This window comes from Tympanuchus pallidicinctus, unplaced genomic scaffold (genome assembly GCF_026119805.1).
Source record: "Tympanuchus pallidicinctus isolate F22 unplaced genomic scaffold, pur_lepc_1.0 scaffold10, whole genome shotgun sequence".
In the NCBI taxonomy this organism is placed as follows: domain Eukaryota; kingdom Metazoa; phylum Chordata; class Aves; order Galliformes; family Phasianidae; genus Tympanuchus; species Tympanuchus pallidicinctus.
The window spans coordinates 21942749-21963499 of NW_026294619.1; the positions used below are offsets into that span (position 1 = coordinate 21942749).

Consider the following 20751-nt stretch of genomic DNA (forward strand, 5'->3'; position numbering starts at 1 on the left):
ATCAACCTGTGATTCTGTCTTGATTCTGTTGCTACAAATTTCTATTTCTTGTATGCAACTTGTCATTTTGTGTCCAAGGTATTTCACTTGGAATATGATAATTCAGTAAACCAGAACAAAAAATTTGAATGTGTTGTTTTATTGACTCATGACTGGGATTAGACAAACACAGCTGTATTGATAGGATATGAAGAGGTATATGTAAAATCTGAGAAGAGATGCATAACTGTGTAAATCTCAAAGCTGACAAGGTAGCTAGTTCTGATGTCATCGTTATATCATAAGCAACTTTTATCACAGTGCAGTAATAAGTTGCTTGATTTCTTCATCTATTTAAAAACAAAGGAGCAATGAATGGCAGATTGCTAATGGTGCTGTAAATAATTTAGTGTTGTTGGAACAAAAAAAGACTTCTTAAATGCAAGGTATAGTCAAAGAACTATCATGAAAGTATACTTTAATATTTACAAATATTGAGGGATTGGAAAGCCAAATATATCCTGAAACACTCAGAAAATTACAGAAGATTTGTTATTATATAGCCTTTTATATATATATATTATATGTTATTTTTTATTTTTATTATATATATTTTATTATATATTGTTATATTTTCTAATATATTATATATATTTTATATATATATATATATATATATATATATATATATATATAATATAACATGCTTTGCTATATTCTGATGTCTTAGAGTTGGGCAGTTTACTGGAAGAAAACCTGCAACTTGTTCTTGCCTTCCCTAACTTGCAGTAAATAAAAAAAAAAACCTGAATGTTATCCTCTGTAAGTAAAGACTGGCAGAGCTCAAACCGTTTGATTGTAGTACCATTTTTGTATTTTCAGGTGGTTTTGGTGCAGTATTATTGCTTTTATTTTGATAGCATAATGATGGGCTGTTATCAGATACATTTCCATGGTTTTTGTTAAAGTGGTGATAAAATGCATTTGTCCTTGTTTTGTATGTTTTTGATAAAAAGACTTTGTCATACAAATTATCATGAACTATTTTTACCATCAGTTGGGAAAAATAGAATGCGATTCATGTGACCTGTTTCAGCCATTTATGTAGAGTTAGATAAGTTGTGCCCAGAGGTTATACTTTTCCTTTCTCTAAATTGAACATAGGTGACTAGCTTAAGTGGAGATGTCTGTACCGTTAAAAATCTGAAACTTAGGGAAGTGAATCCTGCCCCAGATTTCTTCATGCTGAATGAAGCAATATAAACAAGAGCTATGTGACCAGCAATGTGAACTAGGAAGCTTTCCCCTTTTCTTGGTTAATTATCCATCTGATTTGTCATGTGAAAACAAGAGAAGAAATCAGAGGAGTAAAGGATAGCTTTTTTAGTAAAATGGGTTGTTGGTATCCATATATGTGACTTGAAAGAATTTAGCTTGCATAGAAAAAAAAGTACAGATAGCTTCCATGCAAAATTCCAGTTCTATGGAGAACTGTTTCCAGTGTGCCTTACTGTTTTGTTTTGTTTTGTTTTTGTTTTTTTGCATAGATACCTGAGTATCTATGTTGTAGATAGTATCTATCTAGTGTTGACAAAGATAATCAGTGGACTTGGTGTGGTGGGCTGATGTATAAAAACATGTTTTGGGGAACAGGGAGGGTAAAATCTGTTCAAGCACACATTCTTCTATATTCCCTTTGTGTTCATCTTCAAAGAAGTTATTTTGTTTTTATCCACAAACTTTGAAGATCAATTTAGATTCAGTCCAGTTAAGAGCTTGGACATGCCAAAGGAATCAAACATTTAGAACTTTTAAGAAAGAAAAGAGAAGTTTTAAGAATGATAATGAAACAGTGGAGATTCAGCCATTAGAGAGCAAGAAAGATACATGGAACATTCCTTTGTAGAGAATCTTACTTTCCCATATTTACACTTACACTGCTTAATCTACTGTGTCTGTTTCATGTAAAAAATTCCTTACAATGTCTGAAGATGTTCATAACTTCTGTGTTAGGAAAAAATTGCAGTCTTTAAATTAATATGCTGTAGCATTAGGTATGCCTGGGGGAAGACAGATCAGAAATGTATAAATATTGAAGGAGGAGTTTGTTCTTCACTGTTCTCTTTGCATAAACACTAATGAAATGAAGTAGAAAACTACAGAATATGTGATGAGAAGAAGGGGATTGTTTATTTATGCTAATATAATTTATTTTTGAGGTCATCAATAATGAGTCCGCATAGTTAATGGAAAGCCAGTCTGTTTTTATTATAGCTTCCAAAGTAATTTCTAGAAAAGTCTGGAAAGCAAAGGCCATGATTTAGTGCAAATCATCTTTTAATGTGTTGGTTTTTTTGTTTTTTTTTTTTAATTCCCAGTGAATCAGAATTTTAAATTAGCTGAAACAATACCTCTCAATTTCTTCAGAATTTTCTAAAGATTTACAAAGAATGAAGCAATGACAATTTTGGTACTTTCTGAAAGTAAGTCTTTCTGGTAAGTCTGAAAGAGAAAAGCAGAAGTGTTAGAATAAAACCTGATTCAAATATTTAAAGGGGTGTTTCAGATGACCAAGTGTGACAAGGAAGAGATCAGGCAGTCTCATTTGTGATGCTACAGTGGTTTAGAGAACAGCAAGGTACATGTGTTTAATTGGAAAGGGGTCATACCTGTATACCAACTTAAATGACTGCATTTGAGCCCTGGGATGCAGAGAAAATGAGCAAATTAGGCTCATTAAGGTGAGCTTAAATGAGTTGAAATAAACTGTTTCTGAGAGGCTGTTGGACTGCTGTGGCAAAAGTGTCTTGAAATGAAGAAGTGCTGATCAGAAAAATCTGAATTTGGGATGTAACACTGAAAGTACAGTTCAGAAACTGAATGTATAGCATTAACAATGATTGGAACCTAGAAGAAAGCAAATTAAATTATTGTGGTAAAAAGTGATATGTTAAAGCAATACAGTGTTTTGCTTTACAAAGACGAAATCTACTAAATGGATACATATTAAGAAATATTACACTCAGAATTTTCAGAACTGGGCTGTTAGTATATAACAAAGAAGCTTGGTTGTTGAACTATGGGACAAGAAGAAGAGATAAGAGGATAAAAAACTGTGAACGATTAACACCATGCATAAAGGATACCAGTCATTAATACACTGCATTGTGTTCCTATAAAAACTGGAGAAAATACTGATTTTAATGTGTTTTGACAAAGTCAGAAGTTCAGTGGAGTAGTGAACTATAGTTCTGTAATAGATAATCTTGTGCCTAGATGTGTGCAATTACTGTTGTCTTCCTTGTACACCAGCATACCTATAGAATAACGTGATGACATCACTGCTGTATAATCATTCTGTGATGAATGGGAGTATATATTCTCAAATTTAGCACAAATACTTTTGACTGTAGTATCTGGAGGCTGAAATTAATGAAGTCCTGGAGACGTAGGTCCAACACAAGTCAGAATTGGGGTTTTTGAACTATTTTTGGAGTGACTTCTATGCATCTGTTTTTTTTTCTTTTTTTTTTTTTCTTTTTTTTTTTTTCCCCTTTGAATCTAAATACACTGTTATCTTGGGGGTATAGAATATGGGAGAAAACGATTTGCTGCTGCTTTTCAGTATTTGTGATGGCACTAAGAGTGTTTTATTTTTTCTTGGCCAAACAATTATAATGTGTTTGTTGCTATTCTGGTACACTTTTAGTAGGAAAATATTGCCATGTTGAAGTTAACAGAGAAATTTTTGTACATTAAAAATATTCTTTACCTTGATATATTTATAACTTTAGAAACAATTTTAAAAAATACATATATTTCATTATGCTGTTCCTCATATTTTGAAACATAACTGAAGGAATTAAATAAATTTAGACTAAAAGCAGTACATTGTTCTACAAGGAGTTTAAGATATTTTTAATTGCTTCATTTCAATATTTATCAATTTTGCTTAGAAATAGGCCAACAAAAAATGAAATCTTTCTTTTTTGGCTTGATGGAAAATCTCCAGAAATTCCAACAAAAGGTAATTTTTGTTAGGCTCACCTTTGTAATGGGTAGATTTCAGTTAATACATAGTCAGTGAAGATGTGTTGCAGAATTCCAGAGTGCTCATTATAAACTTGGGGCTGTAGTTTCAGGTATAATGTAAAGCAGTCTCTCTTGGGAGTGCTGTGCTTCACTGAGGGAACCAGAGATGATAAACTAACCTCAGGATTTGGAAATCCTAAACGTAAACTAAAATCACATTTGCATCCACTCTTTCCATCTTCAGCTGGGAGCTGGGAGCAGTGTATAACCATCATGTAGCTGCCAAAACAAATTACCAGAGAAAGCACATTAAGTTGGTCCTTAAAAAATCTGCAAGATATTTTTAGCAATCTTTATTGTCTTTGTTCAGCTGTGCTGAAACAAAGAAGGACCTAGTGATGCGAAGTGAAGTTAATTCTCAAAGATCTGAGGAGAAAATGAGAACTGCCAGAACGAAAAAGGAATCTCACTCTGGAGATCTATTTGCAGGTTGATGGAAATGTTTAGAAGATGCTAAATTGAGGGAGAGTTCTCCAAAATGTTGGTATTTTGAATTTAGTTCCCAGACTCAGGCGTGATCCAGTGTGAATCATGTTGGAACCTGTTGTCTTGAGGTCTTCTGCCATCCCAGTTTCTCTGCTCTCTGTCGTTGTGCTGGACTCTAATGCAGAAAAATTGCAGATATCTGTTGCCCTCCGCCTGACACTTGCTTTTTCGTAGAGGTAATCAAGAGGTTATTTGAGGGAACTGACAACCGCTATGATTAGAATAGGATGGGAGAAATGGACGTAAGATCAGGTTTGCTCTCAAAGGAGTTGAGAGATTCGGAGTATTATCCACTAAGAAGCATATGCTTTCTCTGAGCACTGATATCTCCAGGTTCAATCCCAGTTTCCTAGGAAGGATGAGTCAAGTTCTGAATTAATGTCTATGGACTCCCAGCAATCACAGAATCACAGAATGGCCTGGGTTGAAAAGGATCACAATGATCATCTAGTTTCAACCCCCCTGATATGTGCAGAGTTGCTAATCACTAAACCAGGCTGCTCAGAGCCACATCAAGCCCGGCTTTGAGTGCTTCCAGGGATGGGACATCCACAGCCTCCTTGGGCAACCTGTTCCAGTGTGTCACACCCTGTGAGTGAAAAAAATTCCTCCAAATCTAATCTAAACCTCCCCTGTTTCAGTTTAAAGCCATTCCCCTTGTCCTGTCACTATCCACCCTTGTAAACACCCATTCCCCCTCCTGTTTATATGCTCCTTTAAGTATTGGAAGGCCACAGAGAGGTCTTCCCTTCTCCAAGCTAAATAATCCCAGTTCTCTCAACCTTTCTTCGTAGGAGAAGTGCTTCTCAATCAATTGGTGCTGAGGGCTTTCTTATGCTAGCTCCTCTTTCAGCAGGCTATTAGCTAGGGTCTGAGTAACCCTAGGAAAGAAAGGCAGCAGGATCTAGGACTGTGTGGTTTGAGGTTATCTTGCATATTGAGACAATTAAGAGAAATCACCAAGAAATGATGTTCAAGGAATTGGCTTTTTGAATTAATTTCATGAGTGTGTTATAAAGCAATTTTAATTCTTAATTAAAAATGTCTTAAGTAGGAAAAGTTTTTAGTTGAAAGTAAGTTTTATTCCAAAATACAGTCTGACTTTTTGTCAGAAAATTCATGTTTTGCTGAAAATTGAACTTCAGGTATCACTTGCCTTTGTTCTTTGCTTCCCCAGCTGCACTTTGTCTCCCCTGCTGTGATACTGCTCTGCAGGAAAGTTCACAGTCAACAAGGACTGTCAGGTTGCCTTGTAACAGACATAATTTTTTTTTTTTTTTTTTTTTTGTTAGTTTTCCTTTTATAATAGAAATTTCTTATACCTAACATATTTCTTTTTAAGCCCCACACTTTTCCCTAGCATCATCTACAGGGCTGTGGAGAGACTGCTGATCTTCTGAGGCAGGAGCTGGGATTTAGCACCTGTTTCATAGTACAGGGAATGTGAAAGTAGCATTCTCTACTCCCTCCCTGCAATGAAGCACCATAATGTATGAGGGCACTTCTCTGGTGCTGATATCATACTGTGAAAGCTGCCTTACAACATAATCAATTGCTGAACTAATGATAAATACAGCAGTGGTGATAGGAGCACATTGCTTTTAAGCCTCTCACAGGCTGTGCTTACCTAACTCTTTTGCACATCTTCACAGAATATTTTCTGAAGAATATCTGGCAAGAAGCCTAGATCTCTGGTAGGAGAAGCAAATGAGCACAGGGTTTTCCACAGATGTCTTTGAGGTAGAAGTAAGTGGAAAATGAATGTAAAATATTCAGCGTTTACCTTGAAAACTTATTTTCTTTTAATTCTTAGTATCCAGATATTAAAGATAGTTTCCTTGTTTATTTTTACTTAAAGATGAGCTTTTTCCTTAGAGAAATATCTTCTTGCATATAATGATTGTTCAAAAAAAATTAAAATTAATACATTATTCAGCACAGATGTGAATAAATAAGCTGAAAAAGTAGGCAAAAGTGTCAGTGAGTTTTATTTTCTTCAGCATTCATAAGCATCTGATCTGCATTTATCCACAGCAGCTGATGATCCAGACTTTTTCTCTAGATTGGCTTTCTACATATGTGCTTTGGATGATGGCTAAGAGTTTGTGCCAGTAATTATTTCACTGACAGTGATAAGGCTGACTTCTCAAACTTCTCAAATATAAAAGCAGAGGAGGGATGGGAATTCAGTCTTCATTACTGTAAAGAATTGGGTTTTAAGTTGTGAAAAAGTGCTTATAGCTAGCTTATAAAGCTGTTACCCTTTACCAGTCTATTACAGTACCATTTCCTTCCCCTGTAGTACTCATATTGCAGTCCCCTCTAATAGAGTACCTTCAGTACAACATTATGTAGCTTTTGGTCTGATATTTATCTTCTTTCCCTGCTCTTCTTTCTTTCCTTTCTTCAGCTTTGCTTGTAACCATTCTTGAAGTATTGAATGATATTTTCAATAATTTGAAGATGTTATCTGAATGTATTCCCATGTTAAAGGAATGCATTTGGAATTAAATGAATGCATCAATAATTTTTAACATCAATCATTTGAGGGACTACTGAGTGACAGTTGTTGATATTATCACTTAATGATGAAATTAAAATATTTATATTTTCATCTTAATTTTGATATTTTATGGTAGGAGGTGGGACTGATGTATCAGATAAGAAAATTGGTCCTTCAGAGGAAGAGCATATGACAGTAAATCCAAGTCTATAACTGAGAATTGCCTTACTTGTCTGGTCTTCATGCATGGCAAGTTTGTTTTCTTATTTTCTCCTGACCCCCACACCATGCTCCTTCACTTACAATAAATATGTAAATAATAAATATGTAAATTGATCATACACAGTTTTAGTTTCTGCTAAAAATGAAAAGACGAGATGACCAGTCTTTTTACTTTTCGCCTCTACATTTAAAGCTGCATTTAAAGTCAATACGGATTAAACCTTCTGCTATTCAGATCATTATTTTCTTAAGTCCTTTTGAGGAGGGCAGCATACTGCAATCTCTCTCTCTTCACTTAAAGTGGATGCTAGTTTCAAAGTACTGCAGGCGGCACAATGAATATTCAATGAGAAGTTTGCCTGCGACACCTACATCTCCTGTAGAGCTTTCAGACTGTCTTTAAAAGCTGACAGAGGAATGGTATTATGTGCCTGTAAAAGCAGTGAGTTTCATTTAAGAAGATATATACTAAGGCTGTCATGGATGGCCTGATTAATGTAGCACCTCAGTGAATTTATTATTTCCCATGAAGCAGCACCAAGCAATATTTTATGTCAAAAACACATATCAGGATTGATCCTCCTGTTAATGCCTCAGTTTTATGGCTAATCTTCTGATTCTGTCAGCAAAATGGGTCCTATTTCTTAGTTGGATTTTTTATTTTAAAAAAGTTTAAAGCTATGTATATGTTTGTGTTACTACAGAGTTGCTCTGTAACTAAGTGGAATACACTGAGTTTTATCAGGAATTAGTGAAGTTCAGATGTGCAACCATGAAGATGAAATTGGTCACACTGTTTTTAATCTGCTTAATCATTAGGATTCTTCAGAGATAACTGGATCTCATCTCCAGCACATACATAAGTATTACCCATCAACTGCAGTGCAGTACCAAAGAAAAACAGTGCAGAATAAGAAACTAATATGTTATACGCAATTTAGTAAATGCTTGATTAAGCACAAAGGGTCAAGGACTCCCACTACAGTAGCTAGGTCTTCTTGTGGGATGTCCAATTAATAAGTACATATATATGTATAATTATATATATGTGTGTATATTTATATTCTTATTCTTCATAGATAAAAAATCAGGTGCTCATAATCTACATGGAGACTAACAACTTAATAAGTGAGGAAGAGATAGTGAAGAAAATCTTTTCATCTGCTCAGGAGAATTAGCTAAATTGCCTTCAACAAAAAGTTATCATGGGCATAAATGAATCTGAAAACCACTGATACCTAAAGTGTTTCCTTCTTTGAATCCTATTTATAAGGTCTACTAGATGGGAGACTTACTGTCTCATGGAATGATACTTGGTGTTTGCTGAAACCTGATTATTTACAGTGTTGACTGGGCTATTAGAGACAAGAGCTCCCATGTCTTCAATGAAAGCCAGTGGGTTACTAAGCAATCTGTAGCTTAAGTTTTTTAGCTGGAAAACTTAAAGTTATAACATTTTTTTTATTATTATTATTATTTCTGGAATCCTCATTCACAGCTTTGGTAAAATCTACATTACTCAGTTAACTGTTGTGATAGAGGGATACCCCATCTAGTTCAGAAAGCAGGAGCAGCTTAATTATGATAGAATGGAGTGGGAATGTTTCTGTCCAGGAAGAATGGTTAGATGCTCTGTGTTGTTTTCCTTCCTGAACCTCATTCATTGCCATCTGCCACTGATCAGAAAGGGATAGGGAACAGAGATGAGTGTGGTTTTTCAAACCCTTCTTTTTGACTATGGTGCTTGTGAATGGTAAGGGAGATTTCTCATTTGCTCAGGACTTTCACATCTAAAACTGTGCTTACCTTTTTGTCATATGATAAGGCATCAGAAGATAAATTATAAGAATGGAACTGCTTGTGTAACCTTAACTGTGGCTGTAAATATCGTCGTGCGCATGTTCGGGGACTATAAGCTACTTCCAGAATGCCCTCAGTAGCAATTCTGTGAAATTAAACTTATTTGTTCGTTGTGCTGTGCAGAGTATGAGGAACTGTGGATGAGTATGAGGAACTGTTTATGCTGTGCAGCAAAAGGGCTTTCTGTTTTCTGTCATTGCCCTCCAGACTGGTGTGGATTGTTATGGTGGTTTGCTACTGCCAAACTCTGATGTTTCAGACTGGAAAATGAACAGATTTCATTTAATGATGTAAATGTATGTGGGTGATGGGAGGCAGGAGGGGAGGAAGGAGAGTATTCCTGGTTCCATTTCTTTTTAATGTTCTTGGCATAATTTGATAAATAGTAGTTGTGAATACAATTCTGCTTATCTTTATGTCTTTTTTTTCTTTTTTTCCTTTTTTAAAAATACACAATATCCAGGAAATAGCTCTCCTTTCTCACTTGTGGATAAATGTTTATAAAAACAAATCTTTTCCTATATCATATATGACCCCTTCCTCCTTCCAGGACTGAGGTTAAGGTGACCATGTAAATTAAGTGTTAAGATGTTCTCTGTATTTTCTTTTCACAAAAGGTTAAAGGAACAAATAGTGGGACACTTAGTGCTTACCAACTTAGGAGTATCTCTTAGATATTCTTTAGAAACATCAAGATAAAAAATGTTTTCTGCCAATAACAAACAAAAGAGAAGAAATTGAAGGAAATGTGCTCCCAGGGAACAGTTTATGTGTTTCTAAGAAGGGAGGGTAATCTAGAAACATGTGATGGAAGCAGCATGTGGGCTTTTACTTTGCCTTTCCTCCAACTTAACTCTTTATCTTCTTACACAAACAAGTCTCAGAATAGATAAGACATTTGGCTTCCAAGTTTTTCTAGCTCCAAATCCATCTTTCCTCTTGCATGATGAAATTCATCAGATTTTTGAATGTTGGAAGTTTTCCAAGAACTATCCTAGAAAATTGATTACACATGATTGGAAAATACTGCTACAGTGTATGGAATTTCACTGTATAGTGGTCATTACCCGAAAAAAATAATCTATTTGCTTCAAGAAGTAAGAAGGAATATATTCCAGTCATGAGATCAGATAAGAAGACAATTCTCTTGAAGTCATAAGGCAAGTATGGTTAATTTTTTTTATTTTTTTTAATTTTTTTTTGGAACCATATTGAACTAAATAGATACTGTTAGGAATAGAGCTTAACTACATGGTGGCAAGTCTGCTTAGGTTATAGATGTAAAGAGTCCAAGAATAATAATAACAGAGGTTTTCATATGCATTAATCTGTGTGATAAACTAATGATTAGACAACTTAAAACTGTTTTTTTTTTTCTTCTACTTTTCTACATTTTTTGGTATTACATGTTCTCACCTCTTGTCTTTTACTTACATAGGCATGTCACAGGCATAATTTAAGAAAAATGAAGTTTTTCAGAAATACAAATCATTTTTTCAGGAATTCAAAGAATATCATCATTTCATAAATATGGGAGGAGGTAGAATCAAATATTGCTAAATACTGTTAGAGCAGAAGTGGTTAAATTGGTCATCATAAAAGGACTTATAAATATTATTGTATAAATGAAGACACCACCATCAGTGTTAGAATTCAATGAGTTTAACAGGATTGAAGAAAAATAATCACGTGGTTGGAAAAATGGTGTATTTTCCATTGCATGGGTTAAAAATCTGTTCCTTGCTCCTTGCCTTTGACCCTAGAAGCATTTCAAAAATACATACAAAGAAAGCTTTGCAATTTCACTGAAAGCTTCATTAGTAAAACACTTCTTATCTGTACATGCAGGTGAAAATCGCAGTCAAGAATATAAATACATTTTCAATCAATTCTACAATCAATTCTTCAATTATTCTGGCAAGACATTTATATAATGAGGCACATTGGCTCCATGTATTTTTCTTGCACTACAGCATTCAAGCAGCTTGCAGTCTACTAGTAAAAATATGTGCAAATTCTCAAAGTGCATTCTCACTGCCTACATCCTGCCTTTCTCGAGGTGGTGTCACGGACATCAGTAGCAAATAGTTGTTTTCTGAAGGTAATGCCTCCTATTTATTTCCATGGAAATTACAAGAGATACAAAGAGCACAATTACAATATACAATAGAGCAAATTCTGAATGAATGTCAGTGGGTATCATTTATTTCTGCATGGAGGAATGCAGTTCCACACCTTTTCTATGTATGCTCTTCCATATCAGACAACATTTTGTTACACTTCATCTCTGTTTCCATCCTCATACAGCAACAAAATGTAAAGGGGTATTGGTGAGAAGGTCCAACCTCTACTGCCATAACACTAACATATTTCTCTGATGTTGTGAGCCAACATAAAATAGGAGGCATTACTTTCGAAGCAGCCCTCAGAGTTTTGGCTACAGCAGAGAACAAGAAGGGTGAGCACTCCTACACATTTCCCTGAAAAAAATTCTTAAGAGCATTTCAGTGATGTGTAACATGCTTGGCAAAATATGTAGTGTAGGGCATTAAGCTGGCTGTTCTCCAGCCAAAAAACAATTCTCATCTCTGCAGTCTTCCTAACTGCAGTTCACCCCCCCATGTTCTGTGGTTTGCAGTGCAGATTGCTTTCCGCAAATGTTAGCTATAGCATTGTGTGCATGTGGGTGGTGGAAAGGTGTGCTTCCACTCTAAGTTCAGACTTGGAGCTTGAAAGCAGAAATTGTCTCCCAACCAAATAATATCTAATTTTGTTGCTCTTTATTCTTACACGTGAAAGCATGGAAACCAGATATATTCACAGAGACAATCTGAAGGCCATAATTCATTCAGCTTCTAGAGTTACATGAAACTTAGTCACTATCAGCATGTAAATTCATGGTGCTGCGGATCTTCATCTTTAAATTTTCATATATTTATATAGGCTAATTGAAGATGCCATATCCAATAGACTGAGGAAGTCTTGCAGCTTTACTTTTAGTCCTCTGGTCCCCAGATGCGCCAGAGTCGCTGCTGGGCCTGCTCCTGTGCTGGGGCCAATGGGAGCCAGATGGAACCATCTGTGTTTCACCTCATGGGGCAGCACCGACTTTGCCTCACACTGCAGTCCCACAGTGTCCTGACAACAAGAGGGCACCCACACTTCTAAATAGAAATTTATATTATTGTAAAATATAAGGAAGGAGGAAGGGGCGTCTCGTTGTTAGTCTGGAAAATTTATTATTTTTACTCAAAGCATCCCAGTAAATGATGCTACCATGGAATCAACATATCGAGACAGCTGAAAGTGTGTTTATTTTGTACCACATATAATTAACAAGAAAAATTAACATTTTGCCTGCAGGAAGCTTTTCTGCAATGGAGTATTACTTCAAGCAAAGAATAAATAAACAGAAGTAGGAGTATTTTTTAATACACAAACAGAAGAAAAGTTGAGTTTCGTGGAAAATTTTGCTCTGGAAGTGGCAAAATTGAGAAACACATAAGCATAAGTTCTTTTGCAGTAAGAGGAAATGAAGACAGATAGGAAATCAGCAGGTGAGGGCAGCATGCTGAAGTTGTACTTTCATCCTATCCTTTCTATAATTTTCTCATCCAACATTCGTCTCATCCCATTTAAAATGCTTGATCTGCTTTCCAGTCTGAGCACCAGCAGGAGCACCCAACAGAAATGAATTTGCTTCTTTGATCAGGTTGATTTGCAGGTGATGTTCTGGGGCTGGTAGCACTTACCTGACAGCCCAGTTCATGCCTAAAATGGTGAGCAGTTCCGAGCCAGTAGTAAGGGCCTGTCTTGCCACAAATCACGTCTTCCAGCACAGGAGAAAACTTCTCTGCAGACATTACTGAAAGCAAAGTTGTGAGTGGCTTAAGGCCCTAACTGGATAAATGAGAATGAAACCAAGCAAGTGCATGTGGATGTCCAGCGCAAAAGCTTATTTTCATGGAACAAATCATGAATTCATTCAGAGGGTGGTGATGCACTGGAACAGGTTGCCCAAGGAGATTGTGGATGCCCCATCCCTGGAGGCATTCAAGGCCAGGCTGGATGTGGCTCTGGGAAGCCTGGTCTAGTGGTTGACAACCCAGCATGTAGCAGGGGACTGGAACTGGATGACTAGAGTACCACTAGATGTGGTACTTTTCAACCCAGGCCATTCTATGATTTTGTGAAACTGGAAATTAATGTTGGCATTGGAAACAGCATTTTCTTTTAAAAGAGGAAAAAAAAGGAATAAAAATGTAAAGTAATCCTTGTGTTATGGGTTTCTGCCTCTTCTCTTTAATTGATTGATGTTAATCAATTTTTTAAAATTGATTAAAATGTTTGATTAGTGTTAGCATCCTCTGTTGACCTAGACAGGCTGAGTCAGATGTGAAGAGGAAAGAGCGATGGTTTAGATAAGTCTGTTGGCATGAGAAACAACAGAAACTGAATGTTGCTTAAAGTATTTTACTGAAATGGTATGATATAAAAATATAACAGTGTTATTCCTGGAACTTTTTTCAGTTGCACAGAGGAATATCAGCTAGAAAGGAAGAAATACATCCACCTGTACAACAGCACAGCTTTGATGACCATCTTTGGAAAGGTAAAGAAAATCTGGCCTTAATACTCCTAGAATTGGGTCAAACATGTTATGGCTAAACAATGGAAGTGCTGATTCTTCTAATTCTTTTCCATTACCAATTATTTTCTAAAGTTTAATTTCTTAATAATACATTATAAAATCTGGTATAAAAATAGGGAATCTATAAAACAAATCTCATCTCGGTGATACCTCACTTCTACTTGGGTTTTTGTTTTGGTTTTATGTACGTAGAGACAATTCCTGAAATTTTAATGTAAAATGCACTGAAGCAATCATTTTCAAAACAGCTCTTTTTTTTTTTTTTTTTAACTTGTCCTGCTTATCTATTTTTTCCTAGAAGTCTTTTATCTCGGGCAAAAAGTTATATTTTTCACACAGGAGATTAGATTTTTGGAGAACTCCTGATTTTCTACAACCTTTTGATAAATATGACAATCTGCATGAGAAACACATCAAAGGAATAGTACTTCGAAATACTGGCATAGTTTTGTTTCAGTACTCTCAAGATTTATTTATTTTTATTATGCAATGTATTTTTATGTGTAAAAGTGCATGCATATATATGTAAAAAGGAAACTTCATGTATTATTTTTGTTTCTTTTTTAATTCAATAATGTTGAAGAAATTAAGTATAAGTATACAACTGCTGTTGAATAATAGAGAAAAGTTGCTGAAGCAAAAGAAAACATAAAGTCAGGAAACTACTGATGGCATGGTGAGATTAAATTAGAAAATTTAATCAGTTCCTTAGCTTTTTAGTCATGCTTGTATGCCCTAAAAGATGAAACATAAAAATCAGAAAGAGTGTAAGAGGAATACTGCTTAACCTCTAATGTGCAAGACCAAGAATCACAGCTGAACAGGTTTTTGAACCTTGTATCAATGTCAGCTAATCTGCTTCCTCAGGGCTGCAGCTTGTGTTTTTGAAGACAGTCTTCACAGCTTCACGAGAGCTCTTTTTTGTCCAGTCCATAGGAGCAACAGAAATGGATGGAACAACACATAATCTGTACTCCTGATGAGCTAAAAAAGAGACATCTTGATTAATCTCTACAGGTGCAAGGGAGTATTCAAATTGAAACACTAAAATAATAGGCAATGAGGTCTGTATTGACAGATGTCATTAAGTACACAATGCTTTGAGGTTACCTTAAAATTCAATTTTTTTCGGAACCATTTATGGAATAAATCAGTTTGATTTTAGGCTCTCCTCTGGGAATCAATGTACAAAATATGCCGTTAAGAGAAGATGGTCTGAGCCTTCATCAACAGGTGACCTTGTATTACACTTCTAGCTGACTTGCTGACAGGTTCATTCTTGCTGCTTAATAGCATAGGTTGATTTTTCTTACTACAGACAGTACTACTGTTTGTAGTACTACTGATCGTAGTAAACTGTAGAATAATATGTTGCGGAAAATCCCACTTGTAGCAAGTAGAGAAATGATGACTATTTTGCTAATGACTTTTAAAAAATATTCTGAAACTAATACAGAAACTGTTCAGCCCTTTCTACTGCAGTAGTTTTCAATGTAGTATAAAATCTCATCCACGTCTATTCTTTGTATGATTCATGGAGTATGCCATTCAGGGCCAATGTTTCTATTGTCTCTTTTTGTTTGTTGGTTTTTCAGTGAATATGATATTTGCATTTATTTTGACATTTGTTAATATGAGCAAAGCTGTAAGGAATAAGGGGCATGTTGTCTAATCAAAACTATTGACTATAAAAAAAAGACATATTTTGATGCTCAGTGAAAAAGGCAGTTTTATTGCAGACATCTGCTTCCATTGCATGCAGTATTATTTGTCTTGCATTTCTTCTGTGAAGAATGATGACTGTCTGACAAAGGTTATTTAGAACTGCAGAAAATTAAGAGAGACAATGATTAAGACCTTGGAAAACTTCCACAGTGAAATAAAACTTTAAAAAATTTGCCTATTTTAGGAAACAGAGAAGAGTATTTAAAACATGATTAATGTCAGTGTAGCCCACTAACCAACATTTGTGGCAATAAGGGTCTCAGTTCACTGGTCTTTAATTAACATCTCTTCAGGCCTTGACTAGAGCCTTGAGAAAGTGACAGTAAACTGCTTTTATTACTCCCAGAGTTATTTCTGCTTGCTTGCAAATGCTGACTCAAAATGGCTTAGCAAAGCAAGAGAGATAAAACAAAGAAAGAGGGAAGATAGGTTAGATGGGATGTCATATGTGCTTTTCCTAGGACTTGAATCTTTCAGTTGCCTTCTCTGATTTGGTGAAGCAGTGTTATAACTACTTGGTTTCTTTTTCCTGTGCTGTTAGTACCCCCTTCACACTTTGCATTTACTGGCTGCAAAGCAGCATTTGTACCTATTTCTCTCAGATGACTGAGCCTCAGCCCAGCCATGCTGATGCTTCACAGTCCACTGCCTGTCAGCCAGCGCAGCTAGCTGCTTCCTTTACCCTTACTGCTCTTCTAGTATCTTTAATTTTTCAGTGACCTCTGTTACTGCAGAATACAGCAGTGTCCAGGATCACAGAAACACTTTCATGCCAAAGAAACACTGTAATATGCAATCTCATAATATTTAAGCATGGAAGTTTTCCACTTAACCCTTTAAGACATTCCGTGACATGAAGTTGGCTAAATACTTGAGATATAGTTGAACATAACTGCCCTGTCTCGTGCTAATGCATATTTATAACTTCCACTTTGTTAGGAAGGAATATTTAATTTCAGTTTGTCTTGACCACTGATTAATACTTCTTACTCAGTTTTAATTTTGTTCACCATACAGTAGTATGCATACCTATTTTCTGTTTCTGCAGTCTTGATAATCCTTATCTTTAATACCTCAGCGTAGCTCAAATGTGTGCATCGTTTGAGGTACCGAATGCTTAAGGTGAAGCATAAAAGAATGATGCTGAACTTCTTATCCCTCTATTTGTTAAAACAAAGAGACACAGAGCCAAAAAGAAGGGAATAAGAAGGAATGTGTAATTAGGGTGCAATTGAATCCAAGACTTTAGTAAGATTCTTTTTAAAAAAAAGAATTTATATAAATAAGAGATATCACCGGAGTTACAAAATACTACTAAATTCTTATTTTTTCATCTGAAGGATTCATCTGAAGGGCTATTAATTCATCCTTCTCTTAGTGATAATAACCAGTTCATATTTAAATGTGTGAAACATTTGGCTTCACAGCTCTTCCCTGACTGGTCTGATATTCATACTAGTATACATTCATTTATGGAATCTGATTAAGTTTGTGGATTCCACTTCCTCCTGAATGGAAGGTAGTTCCTTAGATCTCCATGTGCTTTGGCAGTTCCCAGTTCAGCTATTTATTTGTTCTTGCAGACTGCTGTAAGGATGCACACAAATATTACAACTTGTTTGTTTCCAAGAAGCTAGTGCTGCAATGTTCTGCTCACCCACATTGCCTCCATCCCGTGACAGGGAGAGTTATAAATCTGTTGTAATCACTAATCACTCCAGATATCATAGTAGCTGAGTCATGTAGCAGGGTCCACATCTAGTCGCATGTATATATATATGCATTTTCCCATATGTCTTGTTGATTTTTTCCTCTTTTTTGGTGATTGCTACTGAGCATACTTGAAGTAAGGAAGAAGCAGAAGCAGGAGATATCTCTTTTGTTTGCTGTTGTGTGCACTTGAAGTGATGCACATGGGGGAATTTCTTCTCTCAAGCTATCTGCTGAAAATGAAAACTAACAGAAAATTACAACCATTAAAGCAAAGATTTATTTTCCCAGCTGCTCTACTTGTGGTAACTTAAATGAGGTTTCTTGAGAAAGAAGCAGTTTACATTTAATACTCTCAGGAGCAAGCAGACTGTCAGTGCAGGTTCGGTGAGTTAATTCTCTCCATGCTTCTCCTGTACCCAGCAAGTTCTAATTTAATACAGCACCTCTTTGCTCAGTGAAACAAATGTTTTTAAGTAATTTGCTAAACAGTGAGTAAGTGCAGAAGTATTTTTGTTTCAATTTTGGCTGCTAGTAGGAACTGCTGTGTTGTTAAAAGTTCTGTTGTGTTGGACTCTGTGAGTGAAACTATCATGTTTTCCAGCACAGGAACCTCCTGCTGTTGGAAGAAAAAAGAAGAAAGAAAGAAAGAAAGAAATCAACTTGCTGGAACCTCACTGAAAAAGGTTAGAGCTGGGAAGGTGGTAAATTGCCAAAGTATGCAACAATAGCAACAACTGGTGTTAGACTTTGAAAAGGCGGACATTCAAACAGGCCAGAAGGACATGAAAGAGTTCTGGAGACTCTTCTGTTCTTTACAACACTACTGTAGACTTAAAATGTAGCAATGTTCACCTCTCTTGGTGAAGGTAATTTCATGATTCAGGAGATCTGAAGGTTGTGAAAGGTTTTTCTGCACCAATGGGCATTACATAAATCCATTGCTAAGGAAATGAAAAAAATTAGGGTTTATTATTGTGTCTAGACGTGTCAGCCATCTCATGTCTGAGAACTGCTATTAAAAAGTGCTGCATGCATATGCATGGTGCAGCTAAGCATCTCTACTGAGAATTAATCTGTGGAGTTAAAGCAAGTCAAAAAGCATGAGGAGTGTGTAGTGTAGTGATCTCCTGAGCTGTAAAGTTTCAGCTTTTAGAAAAAGGGACGTTTGCAAAACGAATTCCTAGGTTATGTTCAGACCCTGAAGACAGAGCCTGGAGGAACAGAGCGGTTGGATCTATGTGGCAGGTATGCACAGTAGATGAGTGTGTGTAAAGCACCTAGACTCTTGACAAAGATGGTTACTTCTTGCATTCAGAGGAACTCTCAACTTTTTTTGTCCAGTGAACTTGTGTCCTCATGTCACATTGACCATTCTTGACTCTAGGCTATTTGTTATTTATCAGCTGGAGTTGTTGCTTTGGATGACATGGAACAACTTTCCAACCTTCGCCTGGGGGTGAATGTGTAGCCCTGAAGTGTTCTCATCTTCTCTTGCCTGTGAATTAATAGAGAGATTTAAAATGATGGTTGAACTTGTGTAACATGGAAACTCAGGGCATTTCTAATAAGATTCTGGATAAATATTTGCTTACACTTTTGCTCTTTCTGAGCATTGGCTAGTCTCAGCTCTCAATCTCACTTGAACAAATATGCATCAAAGTATACTGCTTTTTCTATATTTGAAGGGAAACAGGAAGAAGAGGTGGGCTACTTTTCTTATTACAACCTTGCCTACCTGCTGTTTCTGCCTTGTATTTCTGAGGAGTTTTCAGCATGAAATAATTGTACATACGCTGTGCACATATTCTGTGCTACAGTTTCACTGTTTTCCATGAATTTTGAGGGAATGACAATTGATCAAATTGTATTAAGAGTCATTTCAAAACAAGACCTCTTTCAGAAGATATTAAAATCCACATGTATTTCAGTTTGGTAGTTACAGAATCATATAGGGAAAATGGTGCTGTATTTAGTTATCAGAGCCTTACCAGCTGAGCACAAAATTATTCAAGCAGTCATTTTGAGGATAACAAAGAAAATACTTAGCAAAAATGTTCTATTCCTCCTTAGAGCTAATAGTGCTGTCTTCTTTTTTGAAACAAGTACAGATCTAAAACTCAGCTATCAAACAATCCAAGCAACAGCATAACAGACAGATTTGGATCAAGTAGATGCTAAATACTATACAGTTTATTTGCTCCATTTCAGGGTAGTTTTGCAGGGGACAGTCTCATTTTACAATGTGTTTCCCGTGTGAATAGATGTACAGTTTTCTATGAAATACCAGCTGTCAATGTAATTCTGTACTTGAACAGTTATTCTGAGAGAACAATTATACTTACTGATCTATTCTGCACATAATATATAGTTGTTGTTATTTTTAATTTTTATTTTTAATTTCTTTGCTATTAAATGTCACTCTGTACAATATCTGCAATAAAATGTTCATATGAAACTGTTGAGGACAGAACTAGTTGGAGCAATTCTACAGTGTTTTTCTAACCAATTCCTTTTCCCTTTCCTCTTGTTGACTATTATCAGCAATTGAAAGTTTGTTCTCCCAAAAGGAGGCTGCAACAACTAAGAAATATTTCAGATAGTCTGTCTCTACCTTACTATTATCTGCCTTTTAAGTGATAGTGTTTTTCTTGCTCTCTTTTTCTCAAATTTTGCAGTTTAAAACATCAACAGATACACAGGATGCAGCTCAGAATATGTTATCGTGTCCTGTCAGGCAGGAGAAGGATAAGAACTCCATATTTTGATTATATGACTAACTGGATCATTCTGCACTTGTCTAGTAAGAGGTATTTATGTACTATGATCATTTTATTGATAGAATATCTGTGATGTTTCCAGAGTATATGGCAGTTGAGCAGGGTCTTGGTAATTTGAATTTTTAGGTAAGAGAGTAATCATCTTATTGCATGTGCATTCTTGCAAATCCTATCATTGTGTTCAGCTTCCAGAAGGGTTTAAGGTCACTCTAAAATCCTTCTGAAGGTATCTATCCACACCAACAGGTATCTAAACACTTTTCAAGTTTTTGTTCTTTTTGCACATTTCCATTTTTGTTCCTGTGGACATGGAGCTTCCAGTTTAGGAAGTGCTATAAACTTCAGTGGGATAAGCTGAGCTTTGAAGTTAAATATGTTATCAGGGAATTGCATTTAAGAGTCTGAAATCTGCATGCATGTCTGGGTATGTTAACTTCATTGCTAACTGCATCATCTCAGAATTTAACTGAAGTGATTTAAAAATTTTGCAAAATTACATGATTGGAACATGCTTTCTCAACTATATACATTAGATTAAAAAATAGTTAAAAATCAGGTGTGTTAGGCAAGAATCACAATACATAAAGTGATATTCAAAAGAAAGAGAAATATTACAGGGCTATCTGTGGAAATACTACAGGGTTATTTACGGAATAAAAGAAAGGTAATTTCATAGTGTAACACTAACAAGCACGTGTTTTGGTTTATATAGAAAACTGAAATTGGTTGTCATATAAAAACTC

The 20751-nt window shown here is 35.7% G+C and overlaps 1 long non-coding RNA gene across 1 annotated transcript in view; it reads left to right on the forward strand.

Moving 5' to 3' along the window:
- Positions 1-20751, forward strand: part of LOC128072981 (uncharacterized) — a 103670-nt gene that overhangs the window by 69759 nt on the left and 13160 nt on the right. The window contains exons 4-6 of the long non-coding RNA XR_008202572.1: positions 13673-13754; positions 17833-17914; positions 19907-20038. This is a non-coding gene — a long non-coding RNA (uncharacterized LOC128072981). The remainder of the gene's footprint in view (positions 1-13672; positions 13755-17832; positions 17915-19906; positions 20039-20751) is intronic.